At 43.4% G+C, this 27,096-nt stretch overlaps 1 pseudogene; it reads right to left on the minus strand.

The window, feature by feature from the left end:
* The window catches only part of LOC141191651 (uncharacterized), a 147,852-nt pseudogene extending 134,920 nt beyond the window's left edge, over window positions 1-12,932 (minus strand).
* Window positions 12,933-27,096: the final 14,164 nt, after the last annotated feature.

Below are 27,096 nucleotides of genomic sequence, written 5' to 3' on the forward strand. Positions count from 1 at the left end.
ACCCCTGGGGTGCCACAGACGGAATAGCATGCCGCTGCAAGATGCTGTGGTAGCCATGCTGGTTCAGTATGCCTTCAATTTTGAATAAATCCCCAACAGTGTCACCAGCAAAGCCACCCCACACCATCACACCTCCTCCTCCATGCTTCACGGTGGGAACCAGGCATGTAGACTCCATCCGTTCACCTTTTCTGCGTCGCACAAAGACACGGTGGTTGGAACCAAAGATCTCAAATTTGGACTCATCAGACCAAAGCACAGATTTCCACTGGTCTAATGTCCATTCCTTGTGTTCTTTAGCCCAAACAAGTCTCTTCTGCTTGTTGCCTGTCCTTAGCAGTGGTTTCCTAGCCGCTATTTTACCATGAAGGCCTGCTGCACAAAGTCTCCTCTTAACAGTTGTTGTAGAGATGTGTCTGCTGCTAGAACTCTGTGTGGCATTGACCTGGTCTCTAATCTGAGCTGCTGTTAAACTGCGATTTCTGAGGCTGGTGACTCGGATAAACTTATCCTCAGAAGCAGAGGTGACTCTTGGTCTTCCTTTCCTGGGGTGGTCCTTATGTGAGCCAGTTTCTTTGTAGAGCTTGATGGTTTTTGCAACTGCACTTGGGGACACTTTCAAAGTTTGCCCAATTTTTCGGACTGACTGACCTTCATTTCTTAAAGTAATGATGGCCACTCGTTTTTCTTTACTTAGCTGCTTTTTTCTTGTCATAATACAAATTCTAACTGTCTATTCAGTAGGACTATCAGCTGTGTATCCACCAGACTTCTGCACAACACAACTGATGGTCCCAACCCCATTTATAAGGCAAGAAATCCCACTTATTAAAGCTGACAGGGCACACCTGTGAAGTGAAAACCATTTCCGGTGACTACCTCTTGAAGCTCATCAAGAGAATGCCAAGAGTGTGCAAAGCAGTCATCAAAGCAAAAGGTGGCTACTTTGAAGAACCTAGAATATAAGACATATTTTCAGTTGTTTCACACTTTTTTGTTAAGTATATAATTCCACATGTGTTAATTCATAGTTTGATGCCTTCAGTGTGAATGTACAATTTTCATAGTCATGAAAATACAGAAAAATCTTTAAATGAGAAGGTGTGTCCAAACTTTTGGTCTGTACTGTAGGTATGAAAGGTTGTTCCATATAGAGCTGTTCCGCCAGTTTTTTTATCCAAGGCTCCTGTACTCAAACCTTCTTGTAGCAATATATATAATTCCATATTGAAATCATTGGTGGGGTCTCTGGTTAGTTCCAAATACACATCAGTGTTTCTTGTTTCTTAAATCCATCAAATTGAGCTTGAGCTAAATAGAATGTAATACCACTATTGTGCCCACTTGTCTGCTTGACGCACTGTCAAATCCATATTAGTTTTGAGTTCCCTCAGGGCAATTTTTTCTTTTCTAGTTAGATTGTTATTTTTATTTCCCTTATGAGCGATTTCATTTTTTTTAGAGAAACCAAATCCTTTTCAGTAAGATCCTGAAAGTCGTCTAAAACCATGGAACGTGATTGAAGTGGATTAAAGGATGGATTTCCCCTATGAAACAGACTATTCAGAGAGGTATCAGACTTCATAGATTCCCTCTCCAATGATTTCAATTGTAATAACACCTTTTGTTCTGAAAAGATTTGTTAGGAGTAATATCAGAATTAACTGTTGCAACATCAGTAATATTTTCAACATCATTATCAGAGCTATCAAAATGACATTTCACAGTAAGGGTCTGCTCCAGTCTATTACCAGCCAAAATTATTCTAAATACATCAAACTCATTGGTAGGGGCAAAACTTAAGCCTTTCGCTAAAAGTGATAATTGTTCCTCTGATAACACAAAACTGGTCAAATTCCAAATCGCTAGCTCTAATAGCGGTGGTTTCTGTTCCGGTTGGTATATCTGTTTCCGCTTGTGTTTGTGGCCCCCCTTCCTCCGTTTTTTGGCATGCTAGTAGATGTATTTTGTTGATGTTCATAATAAAATTTCCCATCTTCGCTAAATTAGCTTTCAGTTTGTCATTATGGCTAATGAAATCCTTGTTGTGCACAAATGTTTCCAATGAGGATTGGATACAAAAACTAAAACAGAAATAAAAAGTAAGTTCCAGCTCCTCATATTTCAGGATTAACCCATCAACTTCAATGAACAATCGTTAAGGATCCAGTTCCACTGTTTGAAATGTCTCATTATACAGGGCTGTGGCCATTTTTTTTAGCCTTAATCCCATTGGTATCATCTCCTTTTTCACATACATTTCTAATTCTTCTAATAAGAAAAAAACATGAAAAAAAGCACAAGACACATGTTAAACATTTGTTTTAAAAGAAATTAAGTCTTTTGAGCACCAGAACAGATGTCCACAGTAGGGATGGCACAGGTACGGCTGCTACATAAACCCTGGCAGTCTAACCACTTGCTGCTGTCAAATGCAAACATGGCATCTAAGAATGTTTGACAGAGTTCAGCTCAATGCCCCTCCTCCCCCAAGTACTCAATAGTATAGGGCTGCCTAGTTACTAGGATACTTAAATGCCTAATAATGGTGTCTGGGCCTGCAATGTACAAAAGTCTATTAACACATTAACACGCCTCCAAACACATTAGACTAAAACACACACCCCCAGGAAGAAGCAGGTGCAAAACGTGCGTCGGGGCTTCCGCCTACTCAGTGGCTGAGACTATCCTAGGTACTAATCCTATACATGTATCTATGCTCTTATATTTTTATATGGTAGTTCTTTTAACCCCTTCAGCTTTTTAGCTGGTATGTCTATTGCACGCAAGGCACTTTATGCATTTATTTATATGCTGTATTATAAGCATTTACTTATTAATATATACATATTCCTTTATAGATTTAATTCTGTTTTTTGTTACTTAAACTACTCTAGTAGTGCATGATCTATTGAACTGGTACCATTGTGGGTCTGATTCATTTTTATATATTTCATTGCACTAGGAATATGTTGTAATAGAACCACATGTTATATACTATCCACTTGGTGGCTACGATATAAATTATTTATTATTTTTATATCACATAAATTTTTGTTATTGTGACATACTCAGGGGTACCATTTCTAATTTATACTGGGTGAGGTGTCACACTGTCTTGTATCCCCTCCTCTTGAATTTTAATATATTTTTGTCTTTGTAAAGTTCTATTAATAAAAATTTACGTTTTACTCTATTGGGTTTATATAAGCTCTGTCTTTTTGGATGTCTATGTAATTTGGCAGTACCCATTTAATGTACCGGTATGTGGTCAAATATAAGCACATAGACTGAAGTTGAATGAAAGCACTGATTTCGGGGGTTTGGTTGACTATATAATGTATTTGGGGGCCTCCTGACAGATGATGTCAGGGCAGAGAAGGATCTGGCATCCTGAATTTCACATGTTAATCTGTTTGTTCTTCCTGTAGAAAATCCTCCACTAGAGGAGTCTTGAGGCGACCCTCATACAGATCACATAAAAGCTGGAATATTTGTGTGTATGGAGGAGTCTGGAGAGATTGCCGTCTGCCAAATGACCATTCAGCCAACACTTATGTGTATGGGGCCGTTAGTATTACATGACAGGCAGTGATAGTATACAGCACTACAGTAGTACAGTGCATTATCTGAGCAATCAGAGGCTTGTATGTTGTATGATCGCACTAAAGAGAGTTGTTTAACCCCTTAGAGCCAATTTTGACCTTATTGACCAAGCCAAAGTTTACAATTCTGACCAGTGTCACTTTATGAGGCAATATCTCTGGAACGCTTCAATGGATCTTACTAATTCAAAGATTGTTTTTAGTGACATATTGTACTTCACGATAGTGGTAAAATTTATTTGATATGACTTACATTTATTTGTAAAAAAATGGAAATTTGGTGAAAATTTTGCAATTTTCAAACTTTGAATTCTTATGCCTTTAAATCAGAGTTATGTCACATGCTTCACAGGAACTGAAGCAACGTGGAAGGAAAAAATAAACATTTAACTTTTTTCACAAAAATTTTACTTCAGACCCAATTTTTTTTTATTTTCACAAGGCTAATAATAGAAAATGGACCACAAAATGTGTTGTGCAATTTCTGCTGAGCATGCAGATATCTTATATGTGGGGGAAAACCACTGTTTAAGCGCACAGCAGGGTTCGGATGGGAAGGAGCATTGTTTGACTTTTTGAAAGCAAAAATGGCTGGAAATAAGACCGGAATCCATGTTGCGTTTGGAGAGCCCTTGATGTGTCTAAAAATAGTTGAAACCCCCCATAAGTCCCCCCATTTTGGAAACTACACCCCCATTGGAATGCATCTAGATATGTGGTGATCACATTGAACCCCCAGGTGCTTCACAGAAGTTTAGAGCGTAGTGCAGTGAAGATAAAAAATTTAACTTTTTCAACAAAAATGTAATTTTAGCCCCAAATTTCTTTGTTTTCACAAAGGTAACAGAAGAAATTGAAGCCCAAAATTTGTTGTTCAATCTCTCGAGTACGCTGATACCCCATATATAGAGGAAAACTATTGTTTGGGCGCATGGCAGGGCTCAGAAAGGAAGGAGTGACGTTTTGGAATGCAGACTTTGATGAAATAGTCTGCGGGTGTCATTTCACGTTTGGAGAGCCCCTGATGTGCCTAAACAGTGGAAAAGCCCAACAAGTGACCCCATTTTGGAAACTACACCCCTCAAGGATTTTATCCATGGGTACAGTGAGCATTTTGAACACACAGGTACTACACATAATTTGATAACATTAGGTCGTCATATGGAAAATTTTAATTTTTTTCACGAAAATATTGTTTTAGCCCCAAATCTGTAATTTTCACGATGGATAATAGTTGAAAATGGATCCCATAATTTGTTACATAATTTATTCTGAACGTGATGATACCGTATATGTGGTCAAAAACTTCTCTTTGGGCACACGGCAGGGCTAGGAAAGGAAAAAGTGCTATTTATCCGGAATAAATTGTGAATGCCACGTCGCATTTGGAGAGCCCCTGACATGCGAAAGCAGCAGAAACCCCCTGAGGTGACCACATATTTGAAAATTTACTGCCTAAGGAATTAATCTAGGGGTGTAGTGAGTGTTTTGAACTCATAGGTGCCTCACAGAATTTTATAACACTGAAACATGGAAATGACATTAGTGGTAAAAATATAATTATTGTATTTGCTGCAAATTTTCAGGTACACAAGGGTTAATAGGTGAAAATGGACCCCATAATTTATCGCACAATTTCTTCCGAACACGGTGAGCCCCATATGTCATCAGAAATTGTTTTTAGGCCACACGTCAGGGCTGAGAAGAAAGGAGAGCTATTTGGCTTTTGGAGCACAGATTTTGCTAGAATAGTTTGCGGGCGACATTTGCGGAACCCTGAATGTGTCAGAACAGCAGAAAAACCCCAAAAGTAACCCCATTGTAGAAATTGCACCTCTCAATGAATTCATCTACAGCTACAGTGACTATTTTGTAACATCCACTTCAGGCTTTTTCTGGAGAATTACAAATCTGCCAGTTTAATGCCCACACATTATGTCCCCATACAGTGTAGTGCCCCCATATATTGTAGCGTCCTCATGTAGCATCGGAGTCTCTGCCCCCTGCCAGGCAGAGACGCCGTCCCCCTTATTGCCGCGGTCCTGCTCCAACGTCTTCCGGCCTCCCTGCAGCTGCTGCTGGTGCACGCAGCTTCCCTGGCTCTGTGCTTAGGGCGCGCGCGCGCACGCTCCCTCCCGGTTTGCACGGGCCATGGAACCCGGTGGCCCCCAGGCTCCTTCGCTTGCTGACCTGTACCAGGAGGTTTCTCGTCAGAGATGCCAACAGGAAACCATCCTGACCTACCTGCGGTCTGTCAACTCCCGCCTGGACATGCTGTCCGTCCCACCTGTGTCCGCCTCGAGCCGAGCGGCACCAGCTCTGGCGGCGCCTCAGCCTACTGGTGCCATGGCATCCAGCTCTGGACCACGGCTCTCTGCGCCTTGTTTTGGGGGTGACCCCGTCTTATGTCGGGGTTTTCTGAACCAGTGCACGCTGCACTTTAAACTCCTGGCACATCAGTTTCCCTCCGACTGGGCCAAGGTGGCGTTCATCATGTCTCACCTCACTGGGGAAGCATTGGAATGGCTAAACCCTTTATGGGAGAGAGGGGATCCCCTGGTGTCAGATCTTCCGGCTTTCCTCAATGCCTTCAGGAAGGTCTTCGATGAGCCTGGACGAAGGACTTCTACTGCCTCCTCATTGCTCTGTCTCCGCCAAGGGAGTCTCACCGTGGGCCAGTATGCCATACAGTTCCGTACCCTCACATCTGTACGGAAGTGATTAACCAGAGCAGAGTCAGCATGGGTTTGAAACTAACAAGTCATGTCAGACTAACTTAATTTCCTTCTATGACAGAATCACTGACTGGGTGGATCAGGGAAATGCTGTAGATATAGTATATCTTGACTTCAGCAAAGCATTTGACAAAGTATCTCACACCTTCCTTATTGAAAAAATGACCAAGTATGCAATGGACCAGGCAACTGTTAGGTGAATTCATAACTGGCTTAGTGATCGGACTCAAAGGGTGGTTGTAAATGGCTTCACATCCAGCTGGATGAATGTCTCAAGTGGGGTACCACAGGGCTCCGTCCTGGGACCTGTATTGTTCAACATCTTTATCAATGATTTAGATGAAGGAATTGAGGGTAAACTGATTAAATTTGCTGATGACACAAAGCTAGGAGGGATAGCTAATACTAGAGAAGAGAGAGAGAGGATTCAAAAAGACCTAAATAAACTGGAGAAGTGGGCAGCAACCAACAGAATGGTTTTTAACAGGGAAAAATGCAAAGTACTACATCTGGGCAATAAAAATGAAAAAAGCATATACAGAATGGGAGGAATAGAGCTAAGCAACAGTACATGTGAAAAAGACTTAGGTATACTAATAGATCATAGACTGAACATGAGTCAACAGTGTGATGCAGCAGCAAAAAAGGCAAATACAATTCTGGGATGTATTAACAGAAGCATACAGTCTAGATCACGTGAAGTCATTATCGGTCTTTACTCTTTGGTCAGACCTCATCTGGAATACTGTGTACAGTTTTGGGCACCACATTTTAAAAAACACATAGACAAACTGGAGCAAGTTCAGAGAAGAACGACCAGAATGGTGACTGGTCTGCAAACCATGTCCTATGAGGAACGGTTGCAGGATTTGGGAATGTTTAGCTTGCAAAAAAGAAGACCGAGAGGAGACTTAATAGCTGTATACAAATATGTCAAGGGCTGTCACATTGTAGAAGGATCATCTTTATTCTCATTAGCACAAGGAAAGACTAGAAGCAATGGGATGAAACTAAATGGGAGGAGACACAGATTAGATATTAGAAAAAACTTTTTGACAGTTAGGGTGATTAATGAGTGGAACAGGCTGCCACGAGAGGTGGTGAGTTCCCCTTCAATGGACGTCTTCAAACAGAGGCTGGACAGACATCTGTCTGAGATGATTTAGTGAATCCTGCTTTGAGCAGGGGGTTGGACCAGATGACCCAGGAGGTCCCTTTCAACTCTACCATTCTATGATTCTATGATTCTATGATCTGAGCTTGCCTGGAACAACAAGGCCCTGGTGTCCACCTTCTGGGAGGGTCTTTCCGGACGGAGCAAGGTACGAGCTAGCTGGCCGGGACATTCCTACCACCCTGCATGACCTGGTGTCACAAGCTACCTGGATTGACATCCGTTTCCTGGAACGAGCTAAGGAGACTACCCGGGAGAGAAGATTTCCCCATCTTGCTTCTGTTTTCCAGAAACCTGCCTCCCAACCAGCAACTCCCCGGGCACGCTCGCCCGAACCCATGCAGATCGACCAGACCAAGATGGTCAAGTCTCGCCAAGAAGCACGCCGAGCCGAGGGGAGTTGTTTTTACTGTGGTAGTAAGGAGCATCTGATTCGTTCCTGTCCGGTGAAGGCGGGAAACTCCAGCGTCTAGGACCGCTCGGAGAGGTCGTCCTAGGCAAGAGTAAATCCACTCTGCATTTTCCGTGGAGAGGCGTGTGCGCCTATCAGTGATGATTGCCCCAGCGGAACTGAAAACACGCTCAGACACCACACTAGCAGCCGGGCAGGCCAACACCTCCAAGGCATATAAGGAGAGGTCGGGCCAAGTGTTCAGTTTAGACACCCAATAATTAAAGGAAACTGAAGGGTCAGAAAGGATGCACGAATGGTCACTTAAGTAACCCTAGAGCATCTTCTGCAACTTATCCCTCCTTGGCATTGTTACAGGCACAGATAGCCCTTGCTGTTGTGCTGGTTTACTGAAAATAGCCCAATTTGTGCACATTTTCCTCCACCTCCATTGGAGCTGATGTTCGTGTCTCTCCCCATTATCCCTTGGCGTAGAAAAGAGCTGGTACCTCTGCCACCAGCATTGTATGAGGGTGACGTTTTCAGCAACTGATCTACAACGGCCCTCTTGAACGATTCCATTGTAAAACTCTTTGGTGACTCCAAAAGGAGAGAAGGAAATTTCTCCTTGTACCGTAGATCGAGAAAGGTGGCCAAGCAGTATAGGTTGTTGGATAAAATGTGAATCATGTGAGGGTCTTGCCACAGACACTTACGCATGAACTGTGCCATGTGGGCCAAGCTGCAAAAAGGCAAATGTTCTGTGTCCCCAAAAGTACCCATCCTCTCCTCACGCTGACTCGCCTTCTACTCCACCTCCTCGTTCTCCTCTCCAGCCCATCCAGCCTGGACAGACATGAAGCTTGTGTTGGGTGTCCACTCTGTAGCATTACAAGTCCCCTCGGTAGCACAGAAAAACAAAGTCCTCTCCCTCCTCATCTTCCTCCTCATCACCCATTGTTGCCTCAGAATATTGAGTGGGCTGGGTAGTAACACCCATTGGGAAATCTGGCATCCCATAGCACTTCTCAATGTGAACAGGAAGATTTTGGCTAAGATACTTTTCAACAGGCTGGTGAAGTTTGCACCCTGGCTCCTTTCGAAGGCTCAGCACTGTTGCGTTCCTGGCCGTAGAACTTTTACTGCTGTTGTTGTTGTCCAAGAGGCCATGGAGCAAGGTAGGGCAGGCCTTTGGAAGGGGTTCTTGCTGACCCTGGATGAGGCAAAAGCCTTTGATAGGGCTAACCATGAGTACCTCTGGTTCACTCTTGAGGTATGGTCAGCCTGGAGGGTTTGTGGACTGGCTTAAGACATTGTATGCAGGGGCTGAGACTTTTCCTCTGGTAAATGTGTGGATTGGACAAACTTTCAGGGTAGGATCTGGTGTCCATCAGGGCTGTCCTCTTAACCCTTTGCTTTACGCCTTTGCAGTTGATCCCATTCTCAGAAGGATCGATTGTGGATCGTTGGCAGGGGTGCGGATGGGCAGGGCGGCGCCGGAGTCTATCCTGAGGGGTGGCCTACGCGGACGATGTCACCGTGTTTCTTCGCAAGAGGAGGCAATAGTGGTGATGTCAGAAGTGGAGCGCTACTCGGAGGCATCCAGGTCCAAGGTCAACCAGGATAAGTGTGAAAGTTTCTGACTGGGAGGCGGAGATCCGGGGTTTGATCTTCCGGACACCCTCCCCAAACACCAAAAACACGCCAAAGTTCTGGGCACCGAATTCAGCCAGGGTGATTACCCCATGAAAAACTGGGATGGCAGAATCAAAAGATGTCGCCCAAAGAGTGGACCAATGGAAGGGTTGGTCTTTGACCCTGAGGGAAAGGGTTGGCCTGTGCAAAGCTTTCCTGCTCCCCTTGTTAATCTACCTAGGCAGCATCTGTGTCTTGCCAGAGCCTCTTTGGACACGGGTCTACAGTCTGTTCTTCCAGATGTTATGGGGGAATAGACTGAACCTAGTCAAGCGGGAGGTCACTTACCGCACAAGGAGACTAGGGTGGTTGGATATGGTGAGCTCCGTGGTGTTCCTAGTGAACACCTTCTTGAAAGTTAACGTGGCAAACCTCTGTAAGAAGAGGGCTCCTCCGTGGGTATTATCCTGCAAAGGATGGTTTCAGCCTTTCTTCCAGGAATGAGAGACAGGGGGAAGATTGATGGATCTTCGCACACTGCATGGGCATCTCCCTGCTTATGTTACCCCGGCTCTGAAATTGATCCACCGGTGGGGTCTGGGAAAGTAGGAGGTGAGGGCCCTCCCGAGGAAACTCCTTGGTAGGAGGGTCTTGCTTTCTCATTTTCATAGTCCATTGGTACTCAAGGACTGCCCAAGTCGGGATCTGGAGGTTGGAATGAGTTTGTTAAATTCTAGCAGGATCCCCAAGAAGTACTGGGACTTGACTTAGCGCTGCCCCCGTGAGGCTTGTGCTAACATAATGGAAAGCATGAATCACTTCATACTTCATTGCCCCTTTAATACAGAGGTGTACGACAGGGTGGGAGTTTCCATTGGTTGGCCGCGGCTGGCTACTCTGTCCTATGCCAGGTGGGCCTATGGAGCGTTCGGAGACCTTGGGAGAAGGGAAAGAACCATTTCATTCATAGTAAGTGTAGTGGTGAGGTATTTCACGTGGAACGCACAAGTTTTAGTTTCGATGCAGAGTAAAATCCTCAGTGTAGATGAAGTTTGGAGGAACATCGTAGGTGACCTGGTGAAGGTACGTTTTCTGGAGTATGAAAGACTGGGTGCCCGGAAGGCGGCCCATCTCTGGTGGCGCTTTTCCTTCAGGGTGCCTTAGTCCGGTAGTACTGCTATATCCTGGTGGTGGGCTGATGTCTTCCCACCCTAGATTTTTGTTTCGTAGTTATGTCTCCTGAATAGGAGGTTTTCAAGCATCGAACTTGAGCCTTGGATGGTGAGCATGTAGGTTGCCTTTGCCCTGGCCTCTGCTCAACTTGGTATGGCAGATGCTACAGACTACAATGTTTTTCTCTGAAGGACTTTCAGAAAAAAAATTCCACACAGCAGCTGAACGCCCCCTTGCCCTGACTTGGCGCACAGTGCTCTAGGGAACAGTTGACCCAGTTCTCACTCTGGGCAAATCACGACCCCTTGGTGCCTGTGTTGGTGCTACATATCCATCTTCCTCTGTGTTGCTGTCATGGCTATGCATGCCAACGGTCCAGGTCGGATCAGTGGACTTATCATCGACTACCTCGTCTTCCATCTAATCCTCCTTCCCAGTTGACATTGTAGGCTGACTTGATAGCAACTGTGTCTCATCATTAGCCTCCACCTCTGGAGACAAAAAATGACGTTCCGCCAAGTGGCTTTCTTCTGGCCGTAGATCCTCAAATATTTGAGCATCAACGCACGCCACCTTCTCTTGTCCCTCTTCAATGCTGCACGGTGATAGTCCAAAGCCATCCAAAGGATACGTACCAAACAGATCCTCGGAGTGGCCAAGCTTGGGGTCATATGTCTCCTGTGACTGATAATGGTTGGAGGAAGGAGAACCAGCTTCAGGATTGGATGGGCCAGTCTTCTGTGTATCCACAGTAGACTGTGTGGTCGTGGAAGATTTGTTGCTGCTTGACAAATGCGTAGAGGCCTTGTCTGCTATCCAAGACAGAATCTGCTCTCGCTCTTCTGGCTTCCACACACGTTTAAAATCCAGACAGGGAAATTTTCCAGGAACATAGTGGATGCATCAAACTTCTAACCTGACACAGACAGAGTGCCTTCTCGCGCACCACTGAAAACACCAAGTCCACGTCCCTTAACAACAGGCTATTTTGCCATTTTGGGTTTTGTTGACAGATTTTCAGATGTTGATGGCACAAGCAAAGCTAGCCGTCACAGCCAAAATAGTGGTTAAAATGGCCTGGTGCATGCTTTGTAGCAGGCATTAGGAAATATTTGGACTACTGCTTTGTGTAGGGCACTCAATGATTCAATGATTTTTTAAGTGGACTAACATGGACAGAAGGCAGGCTGACACCCCAAAATAGTGGTTAAAATGGCCTGGTGCATGCTTTGTAGCAGGCAGTAGGAAATGTTTGGACTACTGCTTTGTGTAGGGCACAAAAAGCTTTTTTAAGTGGACTAATATGGACAAAAGGCAGGCTCTGACCCCCGAAAACAGCAGGGAAAATAGATCAGTGCTAAAAAAAGGGCAGCACAAAATGCTCCTTCTGTGTGTGCTGGAAAAATATTGCTTTGCCCCTGACAAGAGCTGTTTTAATATGGACACTGGAAGAACACTACCTAATACACTCCCTACCTAATACACAATCTCGCCCTCCTTGTACTCTGACTTTGTTGTGTGTCTTCAGCTCTGAAAAGAGCTATTTTTTGGTGGTATTATGGAGCTAGTGAGTGGCTCCTTTAAACACAGAACTAGTATACATTGCAGGTAGCCCTTAAAAGGGCTTTTGTTTTATCAAGAGGCCTAAACACTCTCCGTAGCAGCTCAGCAATCTCTCCCTATGCTTATAGAATGCAGGCTCCAGATCCAATGTGCACAAAAGGGCGGCGGCAGGGCTTAAATAGACCCTATGACTCTGGTTGGCCAGCCAATCACAGTAATGCCACAACCAAGATGTCTGCGGCATTACTGCGATTGGTTATGAAACCCAGCATGTTTAGTGGCTGCAAAGGAGGCGCCAAAACTACAGGGCGGGACAACCGAATATAGCGAAGCGAGTACACAAATACTCGCAATATAACTAGCAACCCGAATACCGTACTATCCGTGCGTATAGCGAATAGTAACGAATACACTCGCTCATCACTAACGATCAGCTCTAATCCTGCCATCTCCACCGTTCTCATTATACAAGTATAAACTATATAATTCTGGTGGATAAATCAAGACCGAACACAAGACCTTCACAGCCGTCTACACATCATAGGGGAGGTCTCATGACACCTTCTCTCATCTACCTGATGATCCTGAGGAACATTGGGGTCTTCTTGTTTACAGTCCAGTGGAAGAAGAGGACGGGGCCATCTCTCTGGTGTTGTCCTCTTACTGGATAGATCTAGAGGAAGCAAATACAGGGACTGAATTCATTCTTTACATATAGACAATTATAGGCCATGTGTATTCAGTCCTGTCTATTACCTGGTGATGTGAGGGGCTGGGGAACCTCCATCATGACGTCCTTGTACAGATCTTTGTGTCCTTCTAAATACTCCCACTCCTCCATGGAGAAATAGACAGCGACATCCTGACATCTTATAGGAACCTGACACATACAATGATACAGTCATCCCCCTGATCCCTTCATAGCGTTACTGTATAATGTTCCAGTATTCCCAGCAGTGTCACCTCTCCAGTCAGCAGTTCAATCATCTTGTAGTTGAGATTTAGTATCTTCTGGTCATTGATGTCCTCATGTATCAGGGGCTGAGGTGGAGGCCCCGTGATTGGGCTCAGGGGTCTTTCCCATCCCTCAGACACAGGGTCCTGACGGCGCTCACTAGAGGTCTTCTTCACTACTGTGTAATCCTGGTTATGGAGAGACACATTAATAAATCTCACTCCAGACATTTCCAGAGTCCTCACCTCTCCAGTTCTGTCCATCTGTTATTCCCATAGATAAGAATGATGTAATGTGACGTCATCAGAATCTCTCACCTCTCCAGTAAGCCGGAAGAGGATCTCTAGGGTGAGGTGTAATAACCTCTCCACCATCTTGCCTCTGTCCATATCCATCTTTGATGGGTAAATCAGGAAAATTCTCTTATATAGAAGAAATTCACTGAGAGGATTCGATATTGTAGAGACCTGAATGAGAAGTTGAGCAGATGTAACATCATAAAAACCCTGTGTAATAATACAATTACTGGAGATAATAAGGGGAAACATATGAGGAGATTTGTTTTACAGTATCTAGTTTTCTTCTTTACATTTACTAATAAAACCTATATATTTTAGGCCACAGACAACAAGCAGTTTCTTCCTCAGAATCTGCAAGTGAATACGTTTCTCATAGACTCCTCTACCTTATTGCTAATTCTCGTCTCATTTACGGACACTGGAATCGGCATTAGCAATACTGCAGGAGATATTCATTACACGTAACATGAGAAATAACTACATGATGAGGACGACATCTTCATCTTCCACTATGGCTCTATAAACGTATTTGGCCAGAGTCCGTCACTGACAACATCACCACCGGCCGTCTATAGGTTTCTTGTCTTCACCGGACTGTCATCTTCTATCACGTTAGATCTCAGGTCTGATTCACACCCAGAAGTTTGAGGCATTAATAAAAGCTTGTTTGTAAGAACACAAAGACAGGAGTTATTTGATACCAAAGTTTCCATGTACAGTGTTTTATGGGGTTTATTTCTGGCCTTAGGCTTTCCTATAATACAAGAAAAACTCCATAAAAAAGCAGATATTAACCCCTTAAGCCCCGCGGGTGGTTTGCACGTTAATGACCAGGCCAATTTTTACAATTCTGACCACTGTCACTTTATGAGGTAATTACTCTGGAACGCTTCAACGGATCCCCCTGATTCTGAGATTATTTTTTCATGACATATTGTACTTCATGATTGTGGAAAAATTTCTTTGATATCACTTGCGTTTATTTGTGAAAAAAAAGGAAATTTGGCGAAAATTTAGAAAATTTTGCAATTTTCAAAATTTGAATTTTTAAGCCCTGAAATCAGAGCGATATGTCACACAAAAGAGTTAATAAATAACATTTCCCACATGTCTACTTTACATCAGCACAATTTTGGAACCAAAATTTTTTTTTGTTAGGGAGCTATAAGGGTTAAAAGTTGACCAGCGATTTCTCATTTTTCCAACAAAATTTACAAAACCATTTTTTTAGGGACCACATCACATTTGAAGTCACTTTGAGAGGTCTTTATGACAGAAAAAACCCAAAAGTGACACCATTTTAAAAACTGCACTCCTCAAGGTGCTCAAAACCACATTCAAGAACTTTATTAACCCTTCAGGTGCTTCACAGGAATTTTTTGAATGTGGAAGAAAAAAATGAACATTTAACTTTTTTCACAAAAATGTTACTTTCGACCCAATTTTTTTATTTTCACAGGGGTAACAAGAAAAAATGGACCCCAAAATTTGTTGTCAATTTCCCCTGGGCACGCAGATACCCAATATTTGGGGAAAAAACACTGTTTGGGCGCACGGCAGGGCTCGGAAGGGAAGGAGCGCCATTTGACTTTTTGATTGTAAAATTTGCTTGAATAATTAGCGGACGCCATGTTGTGTTTGGAGAGCCCATGTGTGCCCAAACTTTGGAGCTCCCCACAAGTGACCCCATTTTGGAAACTAGACCCCCCAAGGCACCTTTCTAGATGCATAGTGAGCACTTGGAACCCCCAGGTGCTTCACAAATTGATTCGTAAAAATGAAAAAGTGAAAAAAAAAACACTTTTTCATTTTTATGAATCAATTTGTGAAGCACCTGGGGTTCCAAGTGCTCACTATGCATCTAGATAGGTGCCTTGGGGGGTCTAGTTTCCAAAATGGGGTCACTTGTGGGGGAGCTCCAATGTTTGGGCACACAGGGACTCTCCAAATGCAACATGATATCCGCTAACAAATTGAATGGAAAATCGGCTCAAATTGTTAGCGGACACCACATTGCGTTTGGAGAGCCCCTCTGTGCCCAAACTTTGGAGCTCCCCCACAAGTGACCCCATTTTGGAAACTAGACCCCCCAAGGCACCTTTCTAGATGCATAGTGAGCACTTGGAACCCCCAGGTGCTTCACAAATTGATTCGTAAAAATGAAAAAGTGAAAAAAAAAAACACTTTTTCATTTTTATGAATCAATTTGTGAAGCACCTGCGGTTCCAAGTGCTCACTATGAATCTAGATAGGTGCCTTGGGGGGTCTAGTTTCCAAAATGGGGTCACTTGTGGGGGAGCTCCAATGTTTGGGCACACAGGGACTCTCCAAATGCAACATGATATCCGCTAACAAATTGAATGGAAAATCTGCTCAAATTGTTAGCGGACACCACGTTGCGTTTGGAGAGCCCCTGTGTGCCCAAACTTTGGAGCTCCCCCACAAGTGACCCCATTTTGGAAACTAGACCCCCCAAGGCACCTATCTAGATTCATAGTGAGCACTTGGAACCCCAGGTGCTTCACAAATTGATTCATAAAAATGAAAAAGTGTTTTTTTTTTCACTTTTTCATTTTTACGAATCAATTTGTGAAGCACCTGGGGGTTCCAAGTGCTCACTATGCATCTAGATAGGTGCCTTGGGGGGTCTAGTTTCCAAAATGGGGTCACTTGTGGGGGAGCTCCAAAGTTTGGGCACACAGGGGCTCGCCAAACGCAACATGGTGTCCGCTAACAATTTGAGCCGACAATTTGTTAGCAGATATCATGTTGCATTTGGAGAGTCCCTGTGTGCCCAAACATTGGAGCTCCCCCACAAGTGACCCCATTTTGGAAACTAGACCCCCCAAGGCACCTATCTAGATTAATAGTGAGCACTTGGAACCCCAGGTGCTTCAGAAATTGATTCATAAAAATGAAAAAGTGTTTTTTTTTTCACTTTTTCATTTTTACGAATCAATTTGTGAAGCACCTGGGGGTTCCAAGTGCTCACTATGCATCTAGATAGGTGCCTTGGGGGTCTAGTTTCCAAAATGGGGTCACTTGTGGGGGAGCTCCAAAGTTTGGGCACACAGGGGCTCACCAAACGCAACATGGTGTCCGCTAACAATTTGAGCCGACAATTTGTTAGTGGATATCATGTTGCATTTGGAGAGTCTCTGTGTGCCCAAACATTGGAGCTCCTCCACAAGTGACCCCATTTTGGAAACTAGACCCCCCAAGGCACCTATCTAGATTCATAGTGAGCACTTGGAACCCCAGGTGCTTCACAAATTGATTCATAAAAATGAAAAAGTGTTTTTTTTTCACTTTTTCATTTTTACGAATCAATTTGTGAAGCACCTGGGGGTTCCAAGTGCTCACTATGCATCTAGATAGGTGCCTTGGGGGGTCTAGTTTCCAAAATGGGGTCACTTGTGGGGGAGCTCCAATGTTTGGGCACACAGGGGCTCTCCAAACGCAACATGGCATCCGCTAACAATTTGAGCCGATTTTCCATTCAATTTGTTAGCGGACACCATGTCACGTTTGGAGATCCCGTGATGTGCCTAAACAGTGGAGCTCCCCCACAAGTGACCCCATTTTGGAAACTATACCCCTCATGGATTTTATTAAGGTGTATAGTGAATATTTTGAACCCAGAGGTACGGCACAGAATTTGTTTACATTAGGTCATCATATTGAATAAGTTGTCATTATTCTTGAGCGCAAGTGCTTGCTACTTGAGTTTGCATCGGGTACTCAGGTATGCACCATGTACAGCGTGTGCTCAAATGACATGCTCGAGTCCCTGCTCCGCATGTTTCACGGTTATTAGACACCCAAAAAAAACATGCGGGGATCGCTCGTGCATGGCAGGCAATCCCTGTAAAGTTTTTTGGCCGCGAAGCATATGGGGCAGAGACTCGAGCATGTCACTCAAATACCCACGATACTCAATGCATACCAGAGCACCCGATGCAAACTCAAGTAGCGAGCACTTGCTCTCAACACTAGTCGCCATATCGTCATCTTTTTTTCTTACTTTTGAAAAAAATCCCAACCCCAGCCCTATCCCAAGCACAACCCTAACCATAGCGCAACCCTAGCCCTAGCACAACCCTAGCCCTAGCACAACCCTAGCCCTAGCACAACCCTAGCCCCAGCACAACCCTAGCCCCAAACCAAGCCCTAGCCCAATCCTAACCCAAGAGTTTATTTTTGCCGCCGTTCCTTGTGCGGTATAAGTGATTAGACGACTTTATTCTTCGGGTCGGTGTGATTACAGCAATGCCAGAATCATATGGGGTTTTTATGACTGACAGCTGTCACACACTAAAAGACACATTTTTTGTAAAATCTAGTTTTTGCATCGCCATATTTTGAGAGCTATAATTTTTCCAGATTTTGGCAGACAGTCATGTGACGGCTCGTTTTTCGCGGGATGACTTGACGTTGTTATTGGTACCATTTTCAGGCACGTGACATTTTTTGATCACTTTCTATTCCGATTTTTGGGAGGCAGAATAAACAAAAACCAACAATTCAGGAATTTTTTTTTTTTTTTTTTTTTTTTTTTTAATTCTGTTCCGCGTGTGGTAAAATTGATAAGGCAGCTTAATTCTTCGGGTCAGTACGTTTACAGCGGTACCACATTTGTATAATTTTTCTATGTTTTGGCGCTTATACACAATAAAAGCTATTTTATAGAAAAAAATATTTTTTAGCATCGCTTTATTCTGAGAGCTATAACTTTTTTATTTTTCGGCTGATGGAGCTGTATGGCGGCTTGTTTTGACGAGATGACGTTTTCAGCGGTACCATTTTTATTTATATGCGTCTTTTTGATCGCGTGTTATTCCACTTTTTGTTTGGCGGTATGGTGATAAAGCATTGTTTTTTGCTTCGTTTTTTTTTTTTTTTTAACCGTGTTCACTGAAGGGGTTAACTAGTGGGACAGTTTTATAGGTCAGGTTGTTCCGGACGCGGCGATACCAAATATGTGTACTTTTATTGTTTTGTTTTGTTTTTTTTTATAATAATATTATTGATGGGTACATTATATTTTTATTTTTGGTGGATTATTTTTTTTATTTTTTTTTAATATTTTTGCAAATGTTTTTTTTTTTTTCCACTTTCACACAGTTTATACACTTTATTACTTTGTCCCACTCTGGGACTTTCACTTTTTTTTTTCTGATCGCCTGCATGGCACAGGAATGCAGCACCATCCCTATGCCATGTAGGCTGTCAGCGGTGCACAATGTGAAGATTGCTTGGAGATGCACTGCGCATGTCCAAGCAATCTTCCTGCTCTCTGGTGACCCGGATGTTGTCATGACGACATCGGGTCGTCATGGCAACACCCGGGAAGCCTTTGCAGACTGCGCTGGAAGCCGGAAGAGGAGGTGAGTATCGCCGATCACCTCCCCTTGCCCTCGCAATGCCGCGATCGATTTCGATCGACTTCGATCGCAGCATAGCGGGGGTTAATGTGCTGGGAGCGGTGCAGGACCGCTCCCTGCACATAGTACCGGGTGTCAGCTGTGACAATCAGCTGACACCCGGCGGCGATCGCCCCCGCACAGCCTGTGTGCGCGCGCGATCGCCATGACGTACTAATACGGGTCTGGGTCTTAAGTCCCAGGGCACAGACGCGTATTAGTACGTCAGATGTTGTTAAGGGGTTAAAATCAGAAAAAAGGAGGAATGACCCAGCTTATCAGGATGTAAACTTGAATAAAACAGCTTTTATTGAGCCATTAAAAAATGCTGCTGCCACCATAATAAGTCTTAGTGCACACAAAGATCACAGCTGTCTCGACCTATGCGTTTCGACGTGCAGTCTTAATCATGGTCTGTCTGAACTGTGGACTAGTGAGCATATAAAGGTAGGTTGTAATTAAAGATGATAGTTATCATGTGCTCACTAGTCTCTGAGGTCAGTATGATTAGCATAGACAAAAGGGAAATAAAAACGTTAGTGACACATTATTACCCTCTAAAATTAATATCATTGACATGTAGAAAAAATAAAAATATTTGTGATTCAAATATAGAATAAATATAGAAACTAGCGCTATACCATGTCCAAGGTGTAAACATAACTGTCATTAATATTGTAGTATTAGATCCTGCCTGAGATTCAATCCAAAGGGTACTCGGGTTTCTAACATAAAAATCCAATATGGTTCCCTATTTAGCAGTTTGCGTCTATGGTCTCCCCCCCCGGATAGGTCTATACACTCTTTCTATGCCTTGAAATTTCAGTGCTGAAACTTCCCATTTATGGAATGTTCGGAAATGTGTTGACGCTGCTGAAATATTTGTGGCCAAAGGATTAACCGCATCAGATATGTGTCTTCTAATCCGTAGTATTAAAGGGCCGGTAGTACAACCAATGTATTGGATCTTACACGTAATACATTCAACAAGGTATATAACCCAGGGTGTGCTGCAATTAATAAAGTCATGTATTTTGTATATACGATTAATATGCAGTGAGGTAAAAGTATCCTTTGTCACTGTGTGTGAACACGCTTTACAGCCGCTCGCTCCGCATTTGAAAAAAACACTAAGGTTTAACCAGGTAGTAGATTCAGAATGCCTATGCTCCTCACTCAGGAAAAGACTGGGGGACAGGGTGGTACCACAGCCACAAACCGAATATCCTTGGTAAGAATTGTATTAAGCCCCGGATCCTGGTGTAACATTGTATGTATTTCTTTATAATGGACACCACTTTGTTATACTGAGGACTATAAGTTGTAGAGAATGTTACACTGGAAGTTTCACATCCCAAATCTTTTTTTCGCTCCTTATTTTTGAGAAGATCCTTCCGTTCTAGGCTCGATACCATTTTGTATGATTTTATAAGATTCCAATCAGGATAACCTTTTTTGCCAATCTGTCACAAACTTCACTGGCTTCCATATCAAAAGCAGTATTATCCGTACAATCCAGTTTCGCCCAAATTAATTCCCCATATGGAATATTGTGCTTAATATGCAGCGGGTGGTAAGAATTGGCCTGCTGAATACTGTTACTGGCAGTCTCTTTTCTATAAGGTGTTATTTTTACAGTATTGAGATATTTGTCACCGTTCAATTTAAGATCCAAAATATGTATTTCTCTGGGATCAAAACAATGTCTGCAAGTGGGTAGCTAACTGGCTAAAGGATAGAAGGCAGAGGGTGGTTATAAATGGAATATACTCAGATTGGGTAAGCGTCACTAGTGGGGTACCACAGGGGTCTGTACTAGGCCCAATGTTATTTAATATCTTTATTAACGACATAGTCAACGGGATAAATAGTAAAATATCAATATTTGCAGATGACACAAAGTTATGTAAAACAATTAATACAAAAGAGGACAGTGCAGACCTACAGAGGGATTTGGATAAGCTGGGTAGGTGGAGCATTAAATGGCAAATGAGGTTTAACGAGGAGAAATGTAAGGTCATATATATGGGAAGGAAAAATGGAAGTCACCAGTACTCACTGAATGGGAAATCATTGGGGAATTCAGAGATGGAGAAGGACTTGGGCATCTTGATTGATAGCAAACTAAATTAGAGTGCCCAAAGTCAGGCCGCTGCTGTAAGGGCAAACAGGGTAATGGGATGTATCAGAAGAGGTATAGCTGCAAAGGATGAGAACATTGTTCTTCCACTGTACAAAGCACTGGTCAGACCACACTTGGAATACTGTGCTCAGTTATGGGCCCCAATATATAGAAAGGATATAAATGAGCTTGAAAAGGTACAAAGGAGGGCAACAAAATTAATAAGGGGAATGGAGGGACTGCAATACCCAGAGAGGTTGGCAAAACTAGGACTATTCAGCCTGGAAAAGAGAAGGTTGAGGGGGGACATAATAAATGTGTACAAATATGTTAGGGGACAGTATAGAGATCTTGCCCGGGATTTGTTCAAAAGGAGGGATATTACGGTAACAAGAGGGCATTCACTAAGACTGGAAGAGAAAAGGTTTCAGCACCAGCATAGGAAGGGGTTCTTTACGGTAAGAGCAGTGAGAATATGGAATTCACTGAGTGAGGAGACGGTAATGTCGGATTCACTACACCAGTTCAAGCGGGGACTGGATGCTTTTCTAGATATCAGGCAGATTTCTGCATATACTTAAAAATAAAATAAAATAGTAGGTTGATACAGGGATTTATTCTGACTGCTGGTTTCAGAGTCGGGAGGGAATTTTTCCTCAGGTGAAGATTGGCTAAATCATTTGGGGTTTTTGACCTCCTCTGGATCAACTTTAGCAATTACAGAACTAACAGGTCGAACTTGATGGACGCAAGTCTTTATTCGGCTTTACAAACTATGTAACTATGTAACTATGTAATGTGTGAATCTCAAATTGAAATCATTGTTGTTGAGATTTTCTGCAAATTTCAACGCCTCCTCCTGTGTGCCTCCCCACATCAGGAGGAGGTTGTCAATAAATCGACCGTACCATATGATTTTTGGGCTGTAAATATTGCTCCCATTGTAAATGTGTTGCTCCTCCCATTTGGACATTAATCCAATGACAGTGAAAATTTGCTAACCATACTTACTCCTCTTCTTTGTAAAAAAAAAATTGATTGTCAAAGCAGAAATAATTATGATCCAGAAGAAATTTGACATGATAATGAAATCTTTTATTTCTACTGTATACGTGCTATAGGTATCCAAGTGATAGCTCAGGCTAGTTAATGCTACACCCTGTGGTATGGATGGATATTGAGCTACACACGTGGTCAAAATTGTTGGTACCCCTCGTTTAATAAAAGAAAAGCCCACAATGGTCACTGAAATAACTTGAATCTGACAAAAGTAATAATAAATTAAAAATCTTTAAAAATGAACAAATGAAAGTCAGACATTGCATCTCAACCCTGCTTCCACAGAATTAAAAAAAAAAATTAAACTCATGAAATCGGCCTGGACAGAAATGATAGTACCCTTAACTTAATATTTTGTTGAACAACCTTTTGAGGCAATCACTGCAATCAAACGATTCCTGTAACGGTCAATGAGACTCCTGCACCTCTCGACAGGTATTTTGGCCACTCCTCATGAGCAAATCAGTTGTCTTGTGTTTGAAGGTTGCCTTTTCCAGACGGCATGTTTCAGCTCTTTCCAAATATGCTCAATAGGATTTAGGTCAGGGCTCATAGAAGGCCACTTCAGAATAGTCCAATGTTTTCCTCTTAGCCTTTCTTGGGTGTTTTTAGCGGTGTGTTTTGGGTCATTATCCTGTTGCAAGACCCATGACCTGCGACTGAGACTAAGCTTTCTGACACTGGGCAGCACATTTCTCTCTAGAATCCCTTGATAGTCTTGAGATTTCATTGTACCATGCACAGATTCAAGACACCCTGTGCCAGATGCAGCAAAGCAGCCCCAGAACATAACAGAGCCTCCACCATGTTTCACAGTAGGGACAGTGTTCTTTTCTTGATATGCTTCATTTTTCCATCTGTGAACATAGAGCTGATGTGCCTTGCCAAAAACTTCCATTTTTGTCTCATCTGTCCATAGGATATTCTCCCAGAAGCTTTGTGGCTTGTCAACATGTAGTTTGGCAAATTCCAGTTTGGAATTTTTATGATTTTTTTTCAACAATGGTTGTTCTCCTTTGGCATCTCCCGTGAAGTCCATTTTGGAGTAAAACAATGATGGATGGTGTGATCGGACACTGATGTTCCTTGAGCTTGAAGTTCACCTTTAATCTCTTTAGAATTATCTTGGGCTCTTTTGTTACCATTCGTATTATCCGTCTCTTTGATTTGTCATCAATTTTCCTCCTGCGGCCACGTCTAGGGAGGTTGGCTACAGTCCCATGGATCTTAAATTTCAGAAAAATATGTGCAACTGTAGTCACAGGAACATCAAGCTGCTTGGAGATGGTCTTATAACCTTTACGTTTAACATGCTTCTCTATAATTTTCTTTCTAATCTCCTGAGACAACTCTTTCCTTTGCTTCCACTAGTCCATGTTGAGTGTGGCACACTCCATGTCACCAAACAGCACAGTGAGTATCTGTAGCCCTATATACAGGCCCACTGACTGATTACAAGATTGTAGACACCTGTGATGCTAATTAGTGGACACAACTTGATTTAACATGTCCCTTTTGTCACATTATTTTCAGGGGTACCATATTTTCTGTCCAGGCTTAGTTCATGAGAATTCAAAATTCTGTTAAGGCAGGGTTGAAAAGGAATGTCTGACTTTCATTTGTTCATTTTCATAGGTTTTTAATTTATTATTACTTTTGTCAAATTCAAGTTATTTCTGTGACCATTGTGGGTTTTTCTTTCTTTAAACGAGGGGTACCAACAATTTTGACCACGTGTGTATAACATCGCATGATAGCCAGTGATAATTTTCTTGCATTAGACAAAATTTCAAATACAGTAGCCACAAATTTAGAGTCCCTAATGTAGCTGGGAATTTCTTGCACTAGTGGTTGAAGATAGAAATCTATCCACACACCCAGTCTCTCTCCCATAGAACCTAAGCCCGCTACTATTGGTTTGAGTGGTGGTGGAAATGTGTTTTTGTGGATCTTAGGAAATTAATGATATATAGGTATGAAAGGTTGTTCCACAAAGAGCTGTTCCGCCAGTTTTTTTTATCCAAGGCCCCTGTACTCAAACTGCTCAAAAAAATAAAGGGAACACTTAAACCACACAATGTAACTTGAAGTCAATAACACTTCTGTGAAATCTACCTGTCCAGTTATGAAGCAACACTGATTGTGAATCAAATTCTAGTGCTGTTGTGCAAATGGAACAGACAACTGGTTGCAATTAGCAAGATAACCCATATAAAATGAGTGGTTCTGTAGGTGGTGACCACAGACTATTTCTCTGTTCTCATCCTTTTTGGCTGTTGTTTTGGCCATTTTTTCATTTTGCCATTGTTCTCACCCCTAGAGGTACAGTAGTATGAGGCGGTGTCTACAGTACAACCCACATAAGTTGCTCAGGTAGTGCAGTTCATCCAGGATGGCACATCAGTGCAAGCTGTGGCAAGAAGGGTAGCTGTGTCTGTCAGCGTAGTGTCCAGAGCATGGAGCAGATACCAGGAGCGGTGGAGGGAGCCATAGGAAGGCAACAACCCAGCAGCAGGTCCGTTACCTCCTTTGTGCAAGAAGGAACAGGAGGAGCACTGCCAGATCCCTGCAAAATGACCTCCAGCAGGCCACAAATGTGCATGTGTCTGCACAAATCGTTAGAAACCGACTCCATGAGGGTGGTATGAGGCCCGACATCCACAGATGGGGGTTGTGCTCACAGCCCAACACCGTGCAGGACGCTTGGCATTTGCCATAGAACACCAGGATTGGCAAAGTCGCCACTGCTACCCCGTTCTCTTCACAGAAGATAGCAGGTTCACACTGAGCACATGTGACAAACGTGACAGAGTCTGGAGACGCCGTGGAAAGCGATCTGCTGCCTGCAACATCTTTCAGCATGACCAGTTTGGCAGTGGGTCAGTAATGGTGTGGGGTGGCAGCCCTTTATGTGCTCGCCAGAGGTAGCCTGACTGCCATTAGGTACCGAGATGAGATCCTCAGACCCCTTGTGAGACCATATGCTGGTGCAGTTGGCCCTGGGTTCCTCCTAATGCAGGACAATGCCAGACCTCATGTGGCTGGAGTGTGACAGCAGTTCCTGCAAGATGAAGGCATTGAAGCTATGGACTGGCCCGCCCGTTCCCCAGACCTGAATCCGATTGAGCACATCTGGGACATCATGTCTCGAGAGAAACAAGAGTGTGAAATAAGAGAGTGAAAGTTCTCCTTGTAGCGGGGGTCTAAAAGTGTCACCAACCAGTAATGACTGTCACCCAACATTTTGACAACGCGAGGGTCACGGTTAAGGCAGCGTAACATAAAGTCAGCCATGTGTGCCAGACTGGTAACGGGCAAGACTTCTGTGTCCTCACCAAGATGACGACTGACCATGCTCTCCTCCTCCTCCTCCTCCCTGTCCTCAGGCCACCCACACTGAACCGACGCTATGACAGTTGTACAGGTACTACCGTCTACAGCGCATGATAACAGCTCCTGTTCTTCCTCCTCCTCCTCCTCTCCCTCATTGTCCCCCAATGCACGCTGGGATGAGATGAGGCTGGGCTGTGTGTAATCGCCCGCTAGGGCTTCTTGATCCATCTCATCATACTCTGGCTGCAATGCATCCTCTTTAATTCTCTGCAGAGAGCATTGCAAAATACAGACAAGTGGGATGCTGACACTAATGATGGAGTCATCGCCACTCACCATCTTGGTGGACTCCTCAAAGTTTGTCAGTATGGTACATACAGTGGTGGCCAAAAGTATTGGCACCCCTGCAATTCTGTCAGATAATACTCAGTTTCTTCCTGAAAATGATTGTAATCACAAATTCTTTGGTATTATTATCTTCATTTAATTTGTCCTCAATGAAAAAAACACAAAAAGAATTGTCCTAAAGCCAAATTGGATACAATTCCACACCAAACTTAAAAAAGGGGATGGACAAAAGTATTGGCACTGTTTGAAAAATCATGTGATGCTTCTCTAATTCGTGTAATTAACAGCACCTGTAACTTACCTGTGGCACCTAACAGGTGTTGGCAATAACTAAATCACACTTGCATCCAGTTAACATGGATTAAAGTTGACTTAACCTCTGTCCTGTGTCCTTGTGTGTACCACATTGAGCATGGAGAAAAGAAAGAAGACCAAAGAACTGTCTGAGGACTTGAGAAACCAAATTGTGAGGAAGCATGAGCAATCTCAAGGCTACAAGTCCATCTCCAAAGACCTGAATGTTCCTGTGTCCTCCGTGCGCAGTGTCATCAAGAAGTTTAAAGCCCATGGCACTGTGGCTAACCTCCCTAGATGTGGACGGAAAAGAAAAATTGACGAGAGATTTCAACGCAAGATTGTGCGGATGGTGGATAAAGAACCTCGACTAACATCCAAACAAGTTCAAGCTGCCCTGCAGTCCGAGGGTACAACAGTGTCAACCCGTACTATCCGTCGACGTCTGAATGAAAAGGGACTGTATGGTAGGATACCCAGGAAGACCCCACTTCTTAGCCCGAGACATAAAAAAGCCAGGCTGGAGTTTGCCAAACTTACCTGAGAAAGCCTAAAATGTTTTGGAAGAATGTTCTCTGGTCAGATGAGACAAAAGTAGAGCTTTTTGGGAAAAAGCATCAACATAGAGTGTACAGGAAAAAAAAAGAGGCATTCAAAGAAAAGAACACGGTCCCTACAGTCAAACATGGCGGAGGTTCCCTGAAGTTTTGGGGTTGCTTTGCTGCCTCTGGCACTGGACTGCTTGACCGTGTGCATGGCGTTATGAAGTCTGAAGACTACCAACAAATTTTGCAGCATAATGTAGGGCCCAGTGTGAGAAAGCTGGGTCTCCCTCAGAGGTCATGGGTCTTCCAGCAGGACAATGACCCAAAACACACTTCCAAAAGCACTATAAAATGGTTTGAGAGAAAGCACTGGAGACTTCTAAGGTGGTCAGCAATGAGTCCAGACCTGAATCCCATAGAACACCTGTGGAAAGATCTCAAA

This window comes from Phyllobates terribilis, unplaced genomic scaffold (assembly GCF_046119375.1).
Source record: "Phyllobates terribilis strain yellow unplaced genomic scaffold, ASM4611937v1 Scaffold_49__1_contigs__length_9717188, whole genome shotgun sequence".
NCBI lineage: Eukaryota > Metazoa > Chordata > Amphibia > Anura > Dendrobatidae > Phyllobates > Phyllobates terribilis.